Source organism: Amphiura filiformis, chromosome 13, assembly GCF_039555335.1.
Source record: "Amphiura filiformis chromosome 13, Afil_fr2py, whole genome shotgun sequence".
NCBI lineage: Eukaryota > Metazoa > Echinodermata > Ophiuroidea > Amphilepidida > Amphiuridae > Amphiura > Amphiura filiformis.
Window position 1 is genome coordinate 13,356,359 of NC_092640.1, and position 24,048 is coordinate 13,380,406.

Here is a 24,048-nt window from a genome sequence, read left to right on the forward strand (position 1 = left end):
TACATGGTGACACCAGAAAAATGTTCTTTAGGGAGGGGTGGCAATGGAAAGTTGGAAGAGAATTTATTTTGGGGGGGGGGGGGGCAAAAATTCAGGAAGGTTTCCTTAAAATTTGACATTTTTTTCCAAATTTGTGATTTTCGCTCAAAATAGGGAAAATTATAGCCCAAAAAATGGTAATTTTTACCCAATAATGGATTTTCTGTGATTTTTCTCCTGCCTGTGGGACAAACTGGGGGAGTAAAGAAAAAATAAGGGACCTACTCTAGCCCCTCTGGTGTCACCAATGCAAAGTATGCCACGCCTACTGTCATCAAAATCACAGTATTTATATCTGATAGCAACAACGAGGTAAAACCAAGGAGCACCGATTCCGCCATGTTTGTGTGGCACTCACGTGTGTTGCTCTGATGAGGGGCAATAATTTCACTATGTACCTGGCAACTTTTGATTCAAAGTGTGGGGTGTGTTGTTGTTTGCTTTCTGCGCTTCTTTTGATCAGTTTCAAACATTTACCTTGGAATTGTTATAGTAGGGCATCATCTAGCCTTTTGATAGGCAGATGTTGGTGACTTTGCAAAAAGTTGGTGTTTATCTGCTTTAGCATCTGAACTCTTAGGGCCTATATCTTTGGCCTAAGGGCAGCATGCATGCATGGCCAGTAGGCCTAGGCTTCTGTATTATCCCATATATGAGGCGGGTAAACTAGTGTGTTTCTATGACCTTTATAAGTGGCCTACAGGTTTGGTTTGGAGGAAATGAGCTGTGACATCAACCTCCTCCCCCTCAATAAGCTTCCTTGACCTGTAAAACTGCCACATTTTGTGTGATTATTTTGTGCACTTTTCCAAAGTCAGCATTTCACATAAGTATACTCAAAAGGATATATCTGTGTGATGTCATTTTAGTGACAGCTGATTGGAACAGAAAAAGTGTGAAAGTAAATATAGTGCCAAATGTTGCCACTTCTATAATAGAAATCTAGTACAAGGGTATGTGGGGGTCATGTGCACTGAAGTGCAATGCTGGGTTCAAAAATGTGATCTACTTTTCAAAAATGTTGTCCATTTCCCTCAAATTTTCAAAATACATTCATGATAGGATCTCCCAACTTGCTTTGGTAGGGACTGCCCTCTAATTTACCAATTGTCCCGAGGACCGTTACCAGGATTTATTGGGGGAGGGGGTGATAAGCTAAAAAGATGGACCTTTTGTGAATTTTTCCTTTTGAAGGGGAGCAAAAATTCCATTAGCAAAGTTCGAGAGTATACCGGAACTATAAGCTAACAGAGTAGAGACTGCATCAAGTAAGTTGTTTCCATAATTTTGCTAATTAGGATAATTATGACCATACTTTCACAACATATGAGTCTAAAATCATAGTGATGAAAATTACAAAATTGCTTGATTTTGTCCCAATATATAGGATGTAATGTATGTGAGAATAAAACCAGCTGGTCATTCCCTCAAAACATTGATGGCTCGCTGCACTGATATATAAATGAAGTTATCTAAAATTTTAATGTAATTGTTTCAATCACCCTGTAGCCACACAGGTCAATCAACTGATGTTGCCAATGCAATGGGCTCGTGGCTACTTGTAATAGTTTGGGCCACCCTGTATAATACTCAAATCACATTGAATTACCATGGTTATTCAGTTATCACCCTGTACAATAATAGTTCACTGCTCGCTTTATTGTGTAAAAGTTATCTATGAGTATACTAATTTAATTAAATGGGACACCCTGACTATTCTGGTATGGCCAATTATTACAAGTTATATATTGCACACTGGCTATTCTGTACTCCCTTTGATAATAACATGGTTTCGAAGGGCATTTTTCTGTCATGGTTTCAAAATGGCATTTTTGAAAATAGCCTGAAACTGGCCCAAGAAGCCTGTAAATTCATGCTAAAGATATCTCAATCAGCTAAAAACATGTAAATTTGGACAAAATAACCTAAATTCAGGCTGAAACCCAATAATTCTCATGCTTGAGGAAGGGGTGGCATTGTCTTTTGGAAGAGCCCATTGTAGTGAGTCACTAGAACTACAAAATCTTGATTGAAACATAAAATTCAATTTAAAGATGCGCAATCAGGCACTAAGGTGTTCTTGAATGGATGGCCATCTTGTGCAGGTCATTCACCTATAGGTGTAGACTGACCTAGTCCGACTTACAGAACCCTGATTTCCTCTTACATCACTCGCCAATTACCAAATGCCACTTTTAAGAGTCCATTCTTGTAGGACTGACCAAGGAGATCTGGTTGGCAATTCACTATGGACCACAATGGCCTCATCCCAATGGCATAGTTCAATAACCTCAATAAACAATTGTAGTGCAAAATTTGACCTCAAGTTGCAGAGTATGAGTTTTTGTACCCAAATTGTCAAAGTTCATTCAATGAATGTGCAAATGTATTGGGGTTAAAGAACTGTGGCTGATAGATGAGCATGTTGTGAATCCTAGTGATTCATTCACCAATGTGAAAATATGCATGTCTTAAAGCAGATAGACATGCATTTATTACAATCTCTTAGAAATTATGAAGAAATCAAAAATATGTTGCCTAAAGAAATTACTTCACTTGAGAATTTACAAATAGATATTATTAAAAAACATTATTACATGATAAGTCAGGTGTACTATTCAAACACAAAGTACCAAAGCTACAATCAACCCATGATGGTAAATACTGAATGGGCCTGGGCACGGGGGCCTGGGTGGCTCTCAACTTTGGAAGTGATGGGTCATGATTTGCCTACTGATGACGCCATGAAGTAGGCCTATCAGTATAAAAATATTGTTTTAAATAAGGGGGGTCATTGGGTATAACATCAGGAAGAAAATCTTTAAAAATGAGTAAAATTCTATTTTTGTTTTGAAAATTTGCCAAATTTACAGTACAAATTTGCTGAAATATTTAAGAGAATTTTTAAAGTTTCCACATTATTTTATGGCATTTTTTATCATAAAATTCTGAAAAAAGGAGGGTCACAATAAAACACCAAAAAGCTGCCCTATGATACAGAAGAAAAATTACAAAACAGTAATGCAGATTCTGTGATAGAATTCATATAAATCATATCCACAAACAGGCGGCGGATGACATGATCGAGCCGGCAACTTGTGAAACCGCCCGGCCGTATGGCATTTTCCAATATAGTCGGTTCGTATTGTGGGGTTCATTATCGAACCCCAACGGTTTTAGCTTGTATTTATATTATTAACATAGGCCTATTTGGTTGTGATATTTCAAGCGTTTTAAAATTTCAAAATAATCCCATAAATAAATTTACTGAATTTAGAGAATGCAATGCGGCCACCACCTGTCCACAAACTCAGATATCTCGTATTCAATAATGCAAATTAGTACACAGGCCCAACCCTGGTAATCATGCTAATTAGAGTACATACCCCGGGGTCAATCACGTTACCCAAATACAAACCAAAATATTTACCAGTCAAATTCATTCCCAAGTGTTTCATTTATTGACAAATCCAACCACATTAAGTGCCGATGTTAAGAGCACTTGAAATTATCCTCAGGTCTATAAACATTCAATAATGCAACTTAAGGGACTGGTTAATAGTAATATGGGGGGGGGTCCAAAAAGGTTGAGAGTACTTGCCATTGTCCTCCAGCCAAAACCTTTACTATCACACCTGCAGGGTCTGGTTAAAATTTATTTGGGGAGAGGAAGGGGCAAATCCAACCACAAACTAATAAAGTTGAAATGAAGCACTTCAGGCGATGAAAAAAAACCCGTTTTACTACAGATACTGTGGTTTTACAAGCCCCGACCGACCCAGATTTGCATCTTGGGAGATTTTTAATTTTGCTGCAAACATGTTAAGTCTGCATTTTTTTGGTCAGAATGTATTGATTTTGACTGGAAAATATTTCAAAATGTTTTTCGAAATTTGTCAAGCTTTCGGAAATATTTTAGGGGTCGTTATAGCTCTCCAGGAAAAAAAATCCCAACCTCTCAACCCTACTTCAAAAGTCTGTCCACCTGTAAAACAGGTTTTGTCATCTAAAATAATTGTAAAGCCTCAAAATATTCACTAACAACGTTTACGCTTTAAGGGACCAGTTCAAGTTAATATTGAGGGTGGGACAAATCAAACCACATAAGTGATGTTGAGAGCACTTGAACCTCAAGCATGTAAACAGAAAAGGAGCAATCAAAGTACTTCCCTGATCAAACAATTTGATCATGTTAGTAGCTTAAACATGCTCTTCTGGGGTGAACCAGACCCACCTGGTTATCACAGGTCTTCCTCTCTAAGAAAACGTTGCCAAACAAATGACCCTGGTGTGGTATAAACATAATTATGTATTAGCTATGTCACTTGTCAATTGTCACTGATTAATTTGATAACCAGGCAGGTTTGATTTCCCAGAAGAACTGCTCTGGTGGGGCTTCCTCTTTAAAGTTTAAATAGGCATTTCATAATTCTCCAAATTTCAAATATGTATAAAAATAATAATAATGAGGCCAACTCAAAGATTTGTAAATATGCTCTACATTTTATTTTCTTCTTTTTAACAAGCTCAGCATGACACTTGACACATGGTCACACATGGCCTAGTAAGCGTCTAAATTTTCTATAAAATATCACAACTGTTACTTTAACCATTTTGTCATAATTATAGTCATGGTTGAAAGGTGCTAGTCCAGTTGTGCAATGGGTAAGGGTGCTGAAATTGACACACTGTACTTGGGCACCTGACTCTTTGTGACTCCACCTACATAACAGAAATTGTTTGTTTCTCTTTATTTCTTGCGGTAAACTTTAGAAAATATTAAAAAGTTAAACATAAGATACAATCAAGCAAAAAGTAAAATTGATTTTGAGATAGATGCTTTTTAGTTATACTTGGAACTGGCTCAATTTTTTTTGATGCCATGCCCTCAAATTTGGATTTTTCCACAGTGTTGGGCTTTGTCACTGGAACTGCATCTCTAGAACTATAAGAGTTTATTAAAATAAACTATAATTTTTAGCATACTGTAACTTGTTAATTGAGAAGTATAATATGAAATAAAGGAAATTATTATAATTGTCCACAACAGGGCTTATTTGCTTCATTACATCACATGTGTATTTTTCTATAGAGAACAAATTGCCCTAAATATTTGTGCTTTTAAAAATCAGGTCATGCATAAGATTGTTTTTAAAGCATACATAATGTCAACAATTTTATACCAAGTGGAGAAAATGCCATTGGTGTTAAGGCCAATTGGAGGAGCTGACTGCCTGTCTTTGATGCATGATGACCTTTTATTTTGAAGAATTGTTTTTTCTCAACAAATTGAATTGCCAAGTAAAATTCCTTTAAAGGGGTTACAAGATTGCATTGGTTACCATTGAATAGTGGCATAACCATGGGGGTGTTACAATTCCCCAGTGGCATAGCCAAGGGGGACAAGGGGGCAGCTGTCAACTATCCCAAGTCTTGTCCCCCCCCTATGCCAGCCACCCTGATATTAAGATTTTTAGGTCTTTTGATACTTTTTAGCTAATTTTTCCCCAATTTTGTCAAATATTGCCCCCTTGAAAGTATTTTCCTAGCTCCCTTTGCCCCCCTCCCCCGAAAAAGTCCCTCTTAGAAAATTTTGCCGGTTTCACCACTCCTCAGTTTACAAACTTCAAAGAATACTGCTACATCCCAATGTGATCAGAATTATGTAAAAATTAAAATATTGCTATTCGCTTATTTGCAGCAATAAAGGGTTTTACATGTCAAAGATTATTTCTACAGTCATTGCTTTTTTTTGGGATTTTAGAATCTCTTATTACTAATATTAGCAAAATTGAAATGTCAAGACAAAGCAAAAACAGAAGACAACGCTGGTTTGTGTTTTGTCAATTTTCCTGAGGTAAAGATGCTCCTACGGTCAAGAGCTCAGGCCACTAATTAGACTTTCAATTTGCAAGATCATGACACCAATGACTATGATTCAGGGTCTGTCCAAATATCATCAGAACTCAACTGTTTGATCAAAAGCGATCACTTTTCAACACCAATCAATTCTGACCAGCAGTCAATTTCACATCATTTATAATCCAACATAAACATGCATGGACGATCTGTGCTGGAAACACCATTATCAGCAACTCATTTAGATCAATTTTAATTTTAAAACAAGTTAAGTTTTACATAAATCGCATACAGTTTGCAAAGATTGATAAAGCTTAAAAAAATGTGTAAATATTAACCAATATGTATAGAATTTTACAAAAAATTGTGTAAAATATTACACAGTCATAATGACAGTGTATAATTCAACCTTGTCAGAATATTTCATTGTCACACTCAACTGTTGGATCAAAAGATGGCACTTTTTAGTGCCAATCAATTCTGACTGGTGGTTGTGTACAATTTTACACAAGTTGTGCAAAATTTTACTGAAGTTGTTTAAAATTGCGCAAAATTTAGGTCCTGTATAAATGTGTATAAATTTTATAAAATTTTACATATCAGTTGTGTGTAAAATTCCATTGTGTTAAGTTTTGACAAAGATGCACAAAATGTTATATTGTGTAAAATTGTATATTAATTCAGCCCTTTTTTCATTGTTAAACTCAAATGTTTGATCAAAAGCAATCATTTTTGAATGATAATACATTCTGACCAATAGATGGTTGTGTAAACACATTTCATACACATTGTGTTTAAGTTTTACACAAGATTTATAAATTTTACAAACATTGTGCAAAATTTTACATAAAAAGCGCTGTGATTTATAGTGCACTACGCACAGGCACAACGCCTAGGCGTTGATCCACAAGCCTCAGCACACTTTACAACCATCATGACAGTGTATAATTCAGCTTTGTCCAAAAATGTTCATCATCAGAACACAACTGTTTGATCAAAAGCGATCACTTTTCAACACCAATCAATTGTGACCAGCAGTTTGCTTCACATCATCTATTAAAGCCAACATGATTGCATGCAATGACTCTCCTGGACAAACATCATTATGCAAACTGCCATTCATAATCTGGTCTTCAAAATATTTTGATATCGTGACAAGAAAACTTGTAAATAATTTAGATTCTGTTATTGTAAATTTTCAAATAGTAAGCATATAATTACACTGTAAGTAGAAGTAAAGATGAACTTACAGTCAACCTCTCTTTTATATGGATCTCTCTGTTATCCGGCTGTGAAATATTCACAGGAAAACATGTTTTTGATGATTTAATACCTGATTCCATGCCCTGAATGCTTAGAATGACATATCTATGTTGCATAAAGCACTCTAAATCCATATTTTAGTGTTATTTGCCCATGTTAAAACAATCTTTTGTTGTCCCAATTTTAGTAGTACTGGGAATTTTCAATGCAGAATTACATGTAATTCACTTATCCGGATTTTCACTTATCCGGACAATGCTTGGTCCCATCATGGCCGGATAAAAGAGGTTGGACTGTATATGAGGCACAAAGCAGTGGCGTAGCTGGGATTTTTTCCAGGGGGAGCAAGCCTGTATGGGGCGGGGGCCCAAATCCACCAAACAAAAATTTTGCCGCCCCTTCCTCAACAGCCCGAAAAGGTTGACCGGTGGTTTGAAAAAGTGAAGAGCAAAAAAAAATAAATAAATAAATAAAATAGGCGCTAGCGCCCTAAAAGCAACACAATTTGATATATATATATAGTACCATTTTCCCTCCTCTCCCTCTCTCCTCCCTTTTTTTCTCTCTCTCTCTCCTTTAAGTACCTCTTTTTTTCCTTGCGCTAGGGGCCGGGGCCGGTAGCTACGCCACTGGCACAAAGGTAGTTATGGGTATAGCCAGTGGCATCAATCTGTCTCAAAAAGTGGGGGACATTTGGCCTGAATTGTCAAAAAGTGGTTGAAAAGAACAAAATTTGCTCATTTTCAAGTGGCCTTCACATTACTTGACCAATCAAGGGGAAGGGGGCATAAAACACTTTTTCCAGTTCCAGAAACAAAAAGGGCAAATCGCTTTTGAAACATGCTACTTGCAAAATAGCCAGTGGTTTTTTCCCATCACCTAAGCCACTTGAGTCTTGTCTTACCCTATGAATCCTTGGAACCAGACATTGTCAGCCAACGTTAGGGATGATAATACCGGTCTTTTTATAGTACATCAAACAGGTTTATATAATTACAAACATGCAGGATCAGGTGCTGAGAATAATTATTTAAACTGTCTCAAGTTTTAGGAAATCCTCTCTTCCTCTAGCTCTATGTAATGCAATGCATAGGCTAGCTCAGAGTGATTAGTTCAAGCAGCTCTGTAAAGGCCTGGTCACACAGTGACGAATAGGGGTGAACGGCAAGCGACGATAAGCTGCGAATTGCAATTTTGAATTTATCGTCACTCATCGTGAGTTGCCGTTAGTTGTCGCTGACGAATCCGTCAGCGACCGCAGACGGCCGATATTATTCGTCGGGAAATTTTCAACATGTTGAAAATTTTGTGACGACAAAAAAGTCGTTAGTGATTCCGCTCAAATTTCGTTGAAGACCGCAACCCTCATTTCTTTGACGTTTCCATACCGTGCGAAGCCGTCTCTAGTCGTTTTGAGGTCGTCACAATTTACGTTGGTAGTCGTTGTCAACGACCATTGACGAATAAACAACGGTAAGCGACGTCACATCTCGAACCCTGACGACACGCTTGCGGCAAACAGCGAAATTGTAACGATCTTGGTGCGACAGTGACTTTTTGTCCGGAGAGTGATGGATATTGTTTGCGAGTATCGTTTGCGAGTACCTGCGGCATTGAAACGGTGGTCTGCGATGGGTTACGATTTTTAAACGATGGTCAACGATTTTAAACTTTTTGTGCGATTCATGAAATAGATATATGCATTTGTAGGATTGTAGAAATTAATCAAGTCTTTTTTTATGGTCGCTGACAACGACTACCAACGTAAATTGTGACGACCTCAAACGACTAGAGACGGCTTCGCACGGTATGTAAACGTCAAAGAAACGAGGGTTGCGGTCTCCAACGAAATTTGAACGGAATCACAATTACTTTTTTGTCGTCACAAAATTTTCAACATGTTGAAAATTTCCCGACGAATAATTTCGCCGCTCTGCGGTCGCTAACGGATTCTCAGCGACAACTAACGGCAACTCACGATGAGTGACTGTAAATTCTAATCATGTGCGATGTTTGACTTTTTATTGACGTCAGTTAGATTTCAATAGAATAACCAGCACGATGCAATTTTAAAGTTCATATAAAAAGAAAATAATACCAATAATAATCAAAAATATTAATATTTCTGATTATTATTGATATTGTTATTGATATTGATGTTAATATTTGTGATTATTATTGATACTGATATTAACATTTTTATTATTATTGATATTGATGATAATATTTTTGATAATTATTGATATATTGATATTGATATAATAGTTTGGATTATTATTAATATTGATTTTAATATTTTGATTCCTATTGATATTTATATTAATTTTTTTTTTTATTTTTGATATGTGTAGGCCTAGTATGTGTTATTATTATTGATATTGATATTAATATCTTTGATTATAATAATTGATATTTATGTTAATATTTTATTATTGATATATTATTGATATAGATATTATTGGATTATTATTCATATTAATTTTTACTATTTTTGATTATTATTGATATGTGTAATATTTTTGATTATTATTGATATTGATGTTAATAATCCTGATTATTATTGATATAGATATTTTAGTTTGGATTATTATTGATATCGATTTTACCATTTTTGATTATTGTTGATATTGATGTTAATATTTTTGATTATTATTGATATTGATATTTTTGAGCGGATGATCAGAACGTTGTGAAGAGTGGGAACGCCAAATGAGACTATACGACCCGCACACACACAGGCTTTGATGTCGGCTGCTGAGTCACGTCATCATCACTGCAATCCACCGTCAGCTGCCGTTCCTTGCCGCAAGCAAATCCGCTGCCAGCCGCCTGACCTCGTTGCTTGTTGTCGGGCTCCGTCAAGACTTCGTCACTCATCGCCCAGACAACGTCCGGTTTTGGTCGCTAGTCTCCGTTTCCTGCCGCAGCCTTTCGTCCCTTGCCGTCGTGTTGTCGCTAAAGGTCGTTCCCACTCGTCAGCTTAATCTTGTTTTTCCTCTTTTTGTCGCCGCTTTGCCGTCAACATTTTGTGATTTTCACGTTCGTCACCTTTCGTTGCTTATCGTCCGTCACTGTGTGACCAGGCCTTAAAGCCGTGCTGAGCACTGCTTGGCAATGCCAAGTACTAAGGCCACAAGCCCGAGACTGCACACACTGCACTACTCTACTTTTTTTTTAACCTTGCCAAGAGTTTTCTTTTAAAAGGGACTTTATTGCAGAACCAAAACCCCCTCAAATCAAAATTTCTGATTTTTTTTAAAATAATAATAAATATATTATACTTATAAACTCAAAATTGTAAATGGCAAATTAAGGATGCTGATAGGTAGGCATAATGTTGGTATAGTTCCCCTGTAATCAAGGTAAAATATTTTTGGATAAAATTGGGACATGAAAAGGGGCCCCAAATTAGTGGTCAATAAAGAGCCCTGTCTGTTTTTGTTCAAAATGGAGTTTAAGACATTCCGTTTTTTAACCTTTTAGCATGTTTAGCCAACAAAACATTTGACTTTCTACATCCATTATTCATATTTTGGTCTCATCCACATAATTACACTTGCCCACACCGGTCTTATCAATTACTAACATTGATAGTTTGATACACAAAATTTACTTAAAGAAGTCTTTCAATTCTGTCCAAGCCCAGGATTCTGTTGACTCCTGGAAACTCACAATGAACAACAGAGGGCAGTAGACCATGAAATTCATTCAGGAAATCTTTACAGCTGATCCATGCACTTTTATAACCAGCAATAACAGTGCAGACCCTTGCCTTGTAAAGCATCTCTTTTAGACATGTAAATAGAGATAGTCATTGTGACGTCAACGGCGCCATCTTGTGGGTACGGAATGCCTTGTTTGCTAAGATCACTGTGTTGACGCTCGACTCAAGAGGTGCGTCACACGCTGCCAGTGGCGGATTTAGAGGGGGGCGCACCCGGCGCGCGCCCCCTCTATTTTTTGCAGATCGGCGCCTGACTCTGTGTATTTTTGCAGAGCGGCGCCTGACTTTGTGTGGGCGCCAAGCCGCAGCAGCGGCGGTGGTGGCTCGGCGCCCCCTCTATTGAAAATTCCTGGATCCGCCCCTGCACGCTGCGACTTCCGCGTAATCGGGGGCATAATGTCTAACACATGACATGCAGAACGGCACTACCCACAAGATGGCGGATCCTGTGGAAAAGGCTGACGGCCTCTATTATTGCTAATCAATATTATTGTGATCATGATAAACATGTTTTTGTTTCATAACAATTGAATATACCAATGATCTGACACGACACAAAAAACATTGAAATGATTTAATTTATTTCAACACCACAATCTGAAAAACAAACTGCAAGATGACTTGCAGATAATACAGGGGAGTTCGCAAGCTTTCACACTTCATGAGGGCCTAACTAGTATCCGTCTGAAGTTTTTTACCTTAAATTTGTGTTTATAATGTTTTTGCCTGTTCAGTATCATGTAGGCTAAATACTGACAGAAAAACAGTTACAGGAAATTACTTGGCAAAATTTGATGATCTTCTGATTACAAAAAATCAGAACAACAACATCTTTATTAGCACTACAATAATTATTATTGTTTACAAAATTTCAGTATAGCTTGCAAGTGCCTAGAAAAGTTTGCCATTTGTCATTGTGGTGTACAAATCGCGCAGCAGTTGGCGCGCCAAAGAAGCATTGCGCTGAAATAATTATTCTCATACCTCCAGTTTCCGAGGTCTATTTACTTTGTACTTCTATGTGGACAGACTATAGTAATGATTGCATCTGGACATACATGTTTGTGTCCTATAATGTCCTATTATTTCTGGGGATATTTCTATGGAACGAGACTAACTGTTATGGACCTGTTGCCAGAACTAAACATTGCAGGCCACAGATTTACTATAAACATGATAAACTAAACCACAGACACTCTACTGCTGGTGTTGCATGTTTCATGTTACATTACATTAGTCATGTTTCAATGAGAATGCATTCATGTTAACATGATGGAATAATTGATTGTTAATACCTGGATAGCTACCCAGCTCTGATTGAATGTTGCGGTTTTGTTGTTCACACTTAGTAAGCAATGTGTCGCACTCATTAAGTCACACTCAATGAGTTCAAGTTTGAACTAAATATCAAATTAACCAAGATGCTGGCTTATTTATAAATTGCATTATACGTTGCAATTGCAAAGACTCATCAGTAACATTGTGGATTGATATAAAATCATTAGTGGCTTACACGCAGTTGGACGTATCACATAATGCTAGTTGCGATTTCTGTAACGCGTGACTGGTGCACGCTTATGTGAATTTACACATGTACACGAAAGCTAACATTTTAATGAAATGCGCAGTAACAAAATAACAAAGTATAGTATTTATCCACACATGAAAAGACTACCAAAACATTGTTAGAATGTTGACAAAAAATGTTACTATGGGAAAAACTTTTCCTGGTAATACAGAAAGAGTGAACGTTTCTGTTGTACAGGCTGCAAGCAGGATTTTTTTTGGGGGGGGGCATGCAGATTTTGAAAAAGTGGACCTTTTTCACCCAAGGGATGCAATTATGTGAAAAGTGGACCTTCTGTCCAAATTTTGGACCTTTTTTGACCAAAAGAGCCTAAAAAACCTGATTTTTTGTTGTTGGTGGCTACACTCAGGCCCGTACGCAGGAATTTTTTTTGGGGGGTGCTGATTTTGAAAAAGTGGACTTTTTTCCAAAGGGGGGTGCGATTTTGTAAAAATGGACTTTTCCTCAAAAATTTGGACCTTTTTTGGCCAAAAAATCATAAAAACCCCTATTTTTTTGATCGCTACGCTCGAAAATTGTCATATTTTGGGACTTTTTGTATACTTATGCACATTTGGGGGCCGACCACACCCCCAAGCACCCCCTCTCAAGTGCACGGGCCTGGCTACACTTTTTTTTATACTTTTGCAAATTTGGGGCCGGGTGCCCTGCAGCCCAGTCTCTCCCTGTATGGGCCTGCTGTTAAATCACCCTTTTTGGACTCTGCTTTATCTCCAATGGTATAATGAAAGAGTATAATGGTTTCAATGACAATCCTATATGCAATAAAAATTCCTTTAAAAAAGGAATGGGCGCCCAACTGTTTGGATACTTTTTTTTTCTCTTTAAAACAATAATGTAATATTAGCATAGAAAGAAGTCCATTAATTTTGTATTTTAAACAAAGAATATACGCACAACATTTTATCCCTAACATATCAGAAAACAATAATAAAATCAAATCCAAGCAAATTGTGGTTTTATTTCTAAGCTGGGCATACTTTTAAGCAAAACAGTTATGAAGTAAATCTAGCAAGACCGAAATTAGACGCTCTTTGCAAAGTCAAGCCAAACAAGAGAAATGTGTCTGATTGGGGAAGGTGTTCTGACAATCCAAATATAAACTTAGTCCACCTCAAATGACCTGTAACAATTTGTGATTGACATTACTTAATTCACCTCGGATGACTTTGATCTGACATTCAACTTTTTCGTTCTTATTATACACCAATCATATCCATAACAATTTAACTCTTACAACTTCCTGTCAACTCTCTAATTTAAAACTCTAAATTTCTGTCTGTTTGCCTTTTCTGTCTACAGTTTGTTACAATTATTATGATAAGCAAACATTGCTGGGTAGATAACAGGATTTAGTTATTGTGGAGGTAGTATAGCTACAACCTTGGCGAAAAATGTTGCCACACCTGAGCGTTAATTGGCCAACATCCTTCCCCGCTCCCCTATTGCAATGTTGATTTGGACAAAATCGTCATCATTTCTACATTACAGTCTCCCAACATTGGAAAATGGGGGTGGGGGGTGGGGAAGGGCAAGTGTAATCTGAATGTGCATTTGCAACTATTATACAAAATAGTACGGAACTATCCCATATTTAGCTTCGATTATGTGCTTTTAACACCAGAACGTGCTGGTGTGGCCCTGGTGTGGCAAACGAATTTCCGCCAGAGTTGTAGTAGGCTTACTACCTCCATGATCCAATCATGGCAATAACGTCAATTTTGGGCTTCAGTGTTTTAAAATACAACAATGTAGAACATGTATAATTAATATGCCGTGTTGTTTGCATACAGTTTTCCGCCCAATTGTGCCACCATATTGCAACTTTGGCAATAACCGCTATATAGATTCTATGGTAATTAGCAAACAAAAGCCATCAGTAGAGTCCTCGTTAATTGATCTAATCACTATGGACCACAATAGTCTCATCCCAATGGCATAGTCCAATAACCTCAATTACATAATCATAGTGCAAAATTTGACCTCAAGTTGCAGAGTATGAGTTTGTGTACCCAAATTTTCAAAGGATGAAAGTAGGCCTACAAATTGTATTAGGGCTTAAGAACTGTTCCCATGATAGATGAGCATGTTGTGGATCCTAGTGTATGGTCAAATGTCACCGCTCTATCGGGTTTCTAAGGCACACGGTAAACTGGTTGAACCCATACAAAGGTCAGGATTTATTTGGTGTTTTTATAAATCCTAATTTTGTATTTTAAACAAAGAATATACGCTCACCATTTTATCCTGTGCATATCAGAAAACAATAATAAAATAAAATCCAAGCAAATTGTGGTTTTATTTCTGAGCTGGGCATAATTTTAGCAAAACAATTGCGAAGTCAATCTAGCAAGAGTGAAATTAGAAGCTTTTCACAAAGAATCACAAAGTCATGCCTATATTTTGGCGCCTCCATAGAGGGCGCCAAAAACACTAAGTTCTGGGCAGCTCAATGCCATTGCTTTTATACTGCCCCCTCAATTTACAAAGTTTTGTTACGCCAACGCTGGGCGCCAAGGGAACCTCAAGGGGATAATCATGCATGCCTTATGTGCGCCACTCCCTGAATAACACTGATCATGATAAGAAGAAGGATTGAAATAAACAAACAAGTAGGACAATTATATTACACCCAACTGGTACATGTAACCCAGTATGGCATTTGAAACATATAAATGAAATCAAATTAAGATGCCAAACGCCCCCAGCCACCCAAACAGTGAACGACCCTACGGTTAATCTGCATTAAAACAAGCATGAAATGAGGAGAAACCGCAAGCACCTGGTTGTTACTTGGTTGCTAGGCAACATATTGGTATGTTATATATACCCACCTGTCACTGTCACAGGTGGGCTTATATTAAAATAGTCTCCTCTGCAGACAGTTTTTACGCTCCTTCCACACAAACAGTGTGGAGGGAGCGGAACCAAACTGGCTGCTGTGGAGACTAACATTAAAAAGTACATGAAAAACATACAGGTATTCTCATATTAAATGGCTTTTTCAATATGTTGCATTAAATTTCATGTTACAACTATATGAAAAAAGAGTTTAAAACAAAACTCCCCAGGCAGATTATGAAATCACATTGATTCAAAATGTTGTTCTCAATTGCACGCCCGTGAACCACTACGACATCTAAGCACCCTCCATCAGTGCATTAGCGCCAATCTGGCTTGAAATGTGGGGGGGGGGGAGTAAGGCAATCGGCCTGAATTGTCAAAAAGTAGCTAAAAAGAACAAAAAATGGGTCATTTTGCTGAGAGGTGGGCGTGTTCGAGCGTGTCCCTCACTGCACTTTGTTAAAAATCATGTAAAATCCACTGTTTTTTGATGATTTTAGCCATTAAGCCCCTGTATAACTATGAAAGGCCCTGTGAGCCCCCCGCAGGAAAAGATCCTGGACCCGTCCGTGATGTCCCCTCTGTCCCCTCAGGATTAATGCCCGATTAATGCCCATGACATGTTCAAAAATTTGAGCCCCAGTTTGAAAACATGGCTGCGCCACTTCCCCCCAGAAACGACCACAATGTGTGTAAAATATAACTGGCACAAAAATTAACTTTTACAGAGTTCATGTGCGCTTTTCCTGTTTTGATGTATAAGGATTGTAACATAGTAAATTGATCCTAAATGTAGCATCACTCGTCATAGGCAGAAAGTTAACCCTCTCCACATGGGTGTCGTTCACCGCAGACTAGGCCTACAAGTTCCATTTTTTTTTTTTTTTTCAAAAATAACATATTCATGATCATATTTAGAATCAGCATGAAAAATGTTATAACGAGTACAAACAAGTACATAATTGGTTCAGTGGTTCTTGAGATGACTCTTGATATTTTGAGAAAATATCTCAACTTTTTTATGTTGAAGCCTATGACCAGCATGTAAAGTATATAATTAACTATCAAACTATTATGGTGCTTGTTAGTACCATCACAGACCCCGATTCTTTTCAGGATCTGTGGTACCATATACACAGTTCAGGTGAGTTGGTTATGTCTGACTTTGTCCGATCATTTACAATTTACCATAAAGAGTAGTTTTGAACAAATTAGTAACTACAAATAATTGAATGCTAAAGTAATTTGACAATACCTTTGGCAAAAAAAAAATGTTTGTCTCAGAGTTTGCAAAGATTTTAAAATCCAATAGGGAATGCAATTCTCCCCCTATTGTTGCCCCGACTCATGAGTTTAAGATACCCAAAATAAGCTTGAGAGACTCATAAAAAATGTTTGGTTGCCCTCAGAGAGACCAGCCCAAAAAATTAAAAATCTTGGGTGGCATTTTTTCTTTTTAATCACTTTTTTTAGAAGAAACCGTAAATTTGGACAGAATCAAGGACATAATATCTGTTATTCACTCATTTTATTTATTAAATGCATATTTGATTAAAAACAAGAAGTATTTCCATTTAAATTCAGTTCAAAAATGCACAATTTTCAAACTGTATGGAAAATAGTGGAAGAGCCCATGAAAAAAAAAAAAGGATCGCCCAACCAAACAATTTTTTTTTTTGCCTGAAAGCTTGAGATACTCTTAACTTTCAAAACTTATATTCTTATCTCCTACTCAAATTATTGTCACTAATTTAAAGTGTTAATCACACAATTCTTTCAACAAATGCTTTTAAAACATATTTTTGCCTACGTTTGTATACCTTACATATGGACGGACGGCAGCTCTGAGACTTTTTTTTTCTTTATATCATATGCATTATGGCATTGTATTTCCTATACACAGCTCTACTTATTTCCTTCTTGGATTTACAAGCAAATTCATGACAAATAACAATACATCCTGTGATTTGTTACACTTATAATCATAATGTCAAACAGAGGCAGAATAAGGTGCATAATAACTGTTTTAGGAGTCTATTTTAATATTATATAACTGGGGGGGGTCCGATTTGTAAGGGGAAGTGCCACACAGACTTTCGGATGCTGACTATTTTTTGCAACCATGACATCCCTCGATTAGCAAGCGAAGTAAATAGTGAGGTATCCGAGTCCAGCACAGAGTCTGTGCTACACTGATCCAAATTTGCCCAAATTTGGTGCTTTTAAGGGGCACTTTTACCCAAATACACCCAATTGGCCACATCCATATATCTTCACTGAAAACACACACCCACCAATATACCAAAATGACTAAAAATGTATTCCAAAACTGCCGAACATCCCCTGTACACCTGCAACCAGGGGAAACCCCTCCAGGTTGTATGATATACTGAACAGCATATTGTTCAATTAAATATCATTTCATTTATTTTTTGAATACCATTAGATGACCAACTGAAGTAGACATATTTATTTTCACTTTCCACATCTAACTTTAAACAAAACACAGGCTTTACTACATTAATATCTCATTTATGTAGCACTAAAATTCAGAGCTGGAAAGTTTCTTGTGTTTTTCACAAATGTATCTGCTGCCCTCTAGTGTTGACCATTTTTTACTATCCTTGCATTTTGGTTACTGCTCAGAATCTTGTTAAAATCATCAGTGAAGTAAATTGCTATCTCAAATTTTAACCCCTGAGAACTACCTGCTGATCTAACATTGCCTCTGATTGGTCAATTACATGATATCTTCATTTTAATCTCCAATCAGAATGGAGCTTTGCAAATAATTCACCCCAATTGTTTTGTGTGGTGAAATTATTCTAACAATGTTGCTGATTGGTCCAATTGATAATGAAAACTTCTTTTTGACCAATAGGCAAGTAGTTCTCATGGAGTTAATATCCCTGTTTGTCTTTTCTCCTTCAATCTGAGATTGTCCCACTAAATTGCAAGACATTTAGATTCAGAGAAAGTTACCCAGAAAAATGCCACTTGCAAAAATTGAAAAACTCTGCAGAAAGCAAATTGTACAACACATCCAAATCAATACAAGTCTGTCCCTCTATGTTATCATATGATCCCAATTTCACAATACGGTAAAAAGCTCAGCTGTTTTGGTTATTAACCCAGGGCGGTAGTAAGGTTAAAAAAAATATTGGAGTGCCCATCAAAATTTGAGGCATCCAAAATCAGGGTTTCTGTCAAAATTTATATGTTATATGTATTTTATAAAGAAATAACAATGGCTGCCCCTCTCCCGCGGCTCTTCGATGGTGATGCATATGTTGGGCTGTTAAGGGCCCCCTGTTTTGCATTGCTGTCACCCAAAGGCCCCATATTTGTTGCTAAACCCATGTTTGTTACCTAAAGACCCCTTATTTTCCCCTGTATCTGTCACCAAAGGCCAATTTTTTTCAACTTGAATGACACTCTCCATCAGCACTGCTTTTATTGCTTGTTTTTCAATAACAAACCTTTGAAATTGAAGCAATTTAGAACTAGTAAAACAATACTATAGGCTTCTGTGAGTTGACTAATGTTCTCACCCAAAAGTCCATCTCTCACCCAAACCCCCATTTTTGTTGACATTTTCCTCTCCCCAAAAGCCCCTTACTTTGAAAGTATATACGATGCTGCGATGCATTTAAAACATAGCAGCATCGCGCAATGAAATTAAAAATACTCTCTATATTTGGCGACATCGCAGCCGGATAAGGAGTCTGCATCTCCTTTTATGGTCATTCTGCTGACCTGATTTTCCAGCAGCCAATCACAAGCATGCACGGCCGTAATCAGGGCCAGATTTACCTTTCTGGGGGCCCTGGGCCAGGCCAAAATTTGGAGGCCCCAAACGCACCGTAAGGAAGGCAAGTGCACTCAAGTGGCTAAGTTTTTAGATCTTACTATAGGACATTTGCGCGCGAAGCATGCGAAAATATTCAATTCTAGGCTACTTTAACCCAAATTGAAGCTGAATTTTGCTGTATAACAGACCAGTGCGCGCTTTTTGCAGTATTTTGGCCCAAAACATGGTGTTTTTTGGCTAAAATGGAAGATGCACACTGCACAAGGCAATTTTGGGGCCCCCAAAATTTGGGGCCCTGGGCCCGGGCCCATCTGACCCTATGGTAAATCTGGCCCTGGCCGTAATATCCCAGCGCAGTGCAAAAAAGTTCAACTATCATTGCCAACAAAATTTCCACCGTGCAATGAGAATTTTCACCATTGTGCTCGTAAAACCTGGCTCAGATGTGGAGTCTGAATCAGACTTTACTCCTGTATTAATTTCATATTGAAGTTCCTCTCCGTTTAATACGGCCGGGGCCCTGGTCCTACCATCCCTCTAAACCCTCTCCACACAGGTGTCGACTGCAGACGACAAATTTCAAATTTCTTTCAAAATTCAAAAAAAATTCAGAATTGAACATTTGCATGACCATATTTGGAATCAGCTTAAAAAATACATTAAAATGAGTACCAACAAGCCTAGTATTGGTTCAGTGGTTCTTGAGATAGCTCCTGATATTTTAATAAAATATCTCAACTTTTATATTGAAGCCTATATGGCTAAGCACTCAGAGCAAAACCCTAACCCAATCAGTCCAGATCTAACAAGTCTGTACATAACCCAGAAAATACCATTAATACAAACGAAAACATCGCGGTTAACTAACTCTACAACACAACCAATCAATACTAGGGATGTCCACTCCAGCCCTCCTAACCTAATCAACGGCTTTTCTCTGACCTCAAATTTAATTTGGTCATCACCGATGTAAGACATGTCTGGGGTTGAGTATTAAGCTCCAAGTCTATACCACCGGTCACACCACTCCACGCCATACATAAATTCTCCCAGTCACATTTCCCCAATATGAAATTTTTAAAAAGTAAAATTTTAATTTTAATTCTTTTAAAGTTTGGCAGAGGCGGGATTCGAACTCACGGCTCACCGCTTTGGCTAGTATCACGTATACCATACGTCCAGCGCCTTAGACCGCTCGACCACGAAGAACTTGATAGTGTCATCGTGAAAATTTATACATATAATATTAATAAATCGCAACTTCATAACTGCATCATATTTTGGAATTTTATCTGCTTAAAACATTAATGTGTATTATAATAAAGCTACCATTATTTATATTGTTGAATTCTCAAGCGCATAGAGACAATTAATACGAGGGTCCTATACTACATACACAATACATAAAATCGATTTTGATATCGGCCATGTGCTCTGCTGTGCATGTGGTTTCCCGCAGTGGCGGAAGTTGTATTACGAAGTGCATCCGAACTCCATTTTGAAGCAAATGATTTTGACAAGGCATTGGATTGTTCCAGTTTGCATCCTAAATCCACATTAGACCCCTAATTTTATTTACAAAATCAAAAGATTAGATTATCATAACAACAAAACGGTAATCTTTTGTCGGGTCTAATGTGAAAATTACATTAAAAATACAGTTTTTACAGAATTAATTTTCACTTAATTCCAAAAAAAAAATGGCGTATATAAGATTGAAATAAATTATCTACCTTCTATACTAGATCAATTGTGACGCAAGTTGTTATCAAAAATTGTTGTGATAGATGTACAGTTAATATTCATATATTCCATTACCTATCTGATGGTACAGTTTTTACACAGAAAATATTTATTTGAAAAACCTGCCACTCGGCTTTTTCCGGAAAGGTCACAGGGTCGCCGTGACCTGTGCAATAATTACAATTAAAATTTTTCTTATTCTAACAGCAAGCGTTTCTAGAATATATTATGGCGAAATGTGGTGTAACCACCGGTATAAATGTCACATAAATTAATTAGATTAACGAACTACGAGATGTACTTACCTATAATTGCGAATCGTTGGTTATGTTGTTAGCGACGGACAAAGATTGCGTTGATGTACACATAGTGAGGAGTGACGCATATATACACAGTCGATGGGTCGAAAATGGTTGGTATTCGTGAAAAGAAAAAAGAAGAAAAGATGAAAATGTTAGAATTATTGTCATGATGCATCTCTTACATTATTGATTGAATATACACTTTTAGAACCTATAATTTGATAAAATAACAGATTCCTTGTATCAGGTGGAATGGTTAGTGCAGAAGATCCTACCTGCAATAGCTGCTCTATAGACATTTGACAATTTCTGCATTCCATATTGTACAATATGAAAATATGACACCTGGCAGCTACTGCAGATGGGGCCTTCTTGCAATAACTCCTCAAAATGTACACTTTTACCAAAAATAAGAAGATGGACATTTTGCGAGGGTGCACTTGCATTATGATGCCATATGGAGAAGGTTAGTACTGGATAAAGGATACCTGATATCCATTGGTATCACATTATAGCATGATAGCCTATGCGAAAAAGGCATGGTTGAACTATGGTTAACCATGGTCAACCATGGTTTAACCATGATTTTTGACCATGGTCAAACCATGGTCAACCATGCTTTTGAAAAATGGCACCACGGCCAGAGACCATGGTCAACCATGGTTAACCTTTTGACCATGGTCTATCTAAAGTGACCATGGTCAACCATGGTTAAAACTTAGCATGTTTGACCATGGTTGAACCATTGTCAACCATAGTTCAACAACCAGGGTTTTGACCATGGTCAACCATGTTTTGACCATGGTCAACCATGTTTTTGACCATGGTCAACCATGGTCAACCATGTTTTTGAAAAATGGCACCACAGCCAGAGACCATGGTCTATCTAAAGTGACCATGGTCAACCATGGTCAAAAATTTGCATGTTTGACCATGGTTAAGAAACAATAGCAATCAAGGAAGAAACAATAGAAAGAAACAATAGCAATCAAGCTTAAACTTTAAATTAGCACCCGATAGAGGGCAGGGCCTGAAGAATGAGGGAAATTATGGGGTAAATATTTAACAGAATAAACTGCATAATCATATTATTTAGATTTATTCCATTAAAAATCTTATTTTAACTTATCAAATTACTAGTTTTTATATTCTATGGTGTCAAATATTTATTCACAACGTTGTAAATACGCATTAAATACGATTAATAACAACAGAGGGCTCTTTTTCTCATTCACTACCCAGAGTCAACCATGGTCAGGTGAAGTGATGACCATGGCTGACAATGCTCAGCCATGCTAAAGCATTACGCCACTTGCAGTTCCGCCATTATGCACTATTATATGCGGGAGAGCCTCGAACTGGCAGCATACATGAAAGGAAGAATTACGTAACCTTACACAGAATGTTATATGACTGGTTCAATTCCCATTCATGTATGCTGCCAGTTCGAGGCTCTCCCCACATAGTGCATAATGGCGGAACTGCAAGTGGCGTAATGGCTCACTTTCATGGTATACTTAAAAGTGACCATGGTCAACCATGGTCAGGTGAGGTGATGACCATGGCTGACCATGCTCAGCCATGCTAAAGCATGGTTGACCATGGTATACTTGAAGTAACCATGGTCAACCATGGTCAGGTGAGGTGATGACCATGGCTGACCATGCTCACACATGCTAAAGCATGGTTGACCATGGTATACTTGAAGTGACCATGGTCAGGTGAGGTGATGACCATGGCTGACCATGCTCACCCATGCTAAAGCATGATTGACCATGGTATACTTGAAGTGACCATGGTCAACCATGGTCAAGTGAGGTGATGAACATGGCTGACCATGCTCACCCATGATAAAGCATGGTTGACCATGGTATACTTAAAAGTGACCATGGTCAACCATGGTCAAGTGAGGTGAAGACCATGGCTGACCATGCTCGGCCATGCTAAAGCATGGTCGACCATGGTATACCATGGTGACCATGGCAACCATGGTTGACCATGGTCAAGCCACCATGGCTGATCATCGCTGACCATAGTTAACCATGGTCAACCATGTTTTGACCATGGTTGACCATGGTTGACCATGCTAGCACGGTTGACATTTCGCCTAGGTGGTGTTTAGTATACCAGACCATGTAAGCAAAAAAAAAAAAAAGGAAAATTGCTTTACAAATGATTCATTTTGCTTGATTGAGTCATAATATTAAGTGCAGTCAAGACCCTGAAGCCAAAAAAAAAAAGAAAGAAAAAGGTTTGTCTCGCAAACTTTTTAATTTTGTTCCGAACAACTCAAAAAAAGGCCCCAAATTGGGCTCGACATCGTGCGCAGAAGTCTGAGAGACAAACCCCTTTTTTTTGGCCTTCTGTTGCACCTCTGACATAATACAACCCCACTGGAAGTATGCTCCAATTCATACGACCCTCCTCCTCTCAGCTTATTCCTGTCAAAATGTGATTTTCTTTTTGCTGTAAGCTACATAGTTTGTGGAAATGTTGGATTTGTTACAGTGCAATACCATGCAGACAGGTTGACTCTTAGATGTGCATCATTCCATGAACAATTTCCTGTAAAGACTCACATGCGGCTGGAGTCACACGACTCGAGTCTACATCTCTGCTAAAATTAGGGGGTAAGGGGACAGGGGGCATGCGCCAAGACATATTATATGAAGCTGTAATATCATTAACTAAGTACATGTATAGATATTGTGACTTGAGATCAAAAGAAGTTTTCAATTTATTTCTTCAATTTTGAAGCGTACCATCATGTGTCATGACCTGTACCGGTATATTTTGACCTGAAACATATACACTGACCCTTGGTCAAGTCAAAAAAAAGTTTTCCTTGTCAATTGGTGGCGCACTGTGAAGAAAT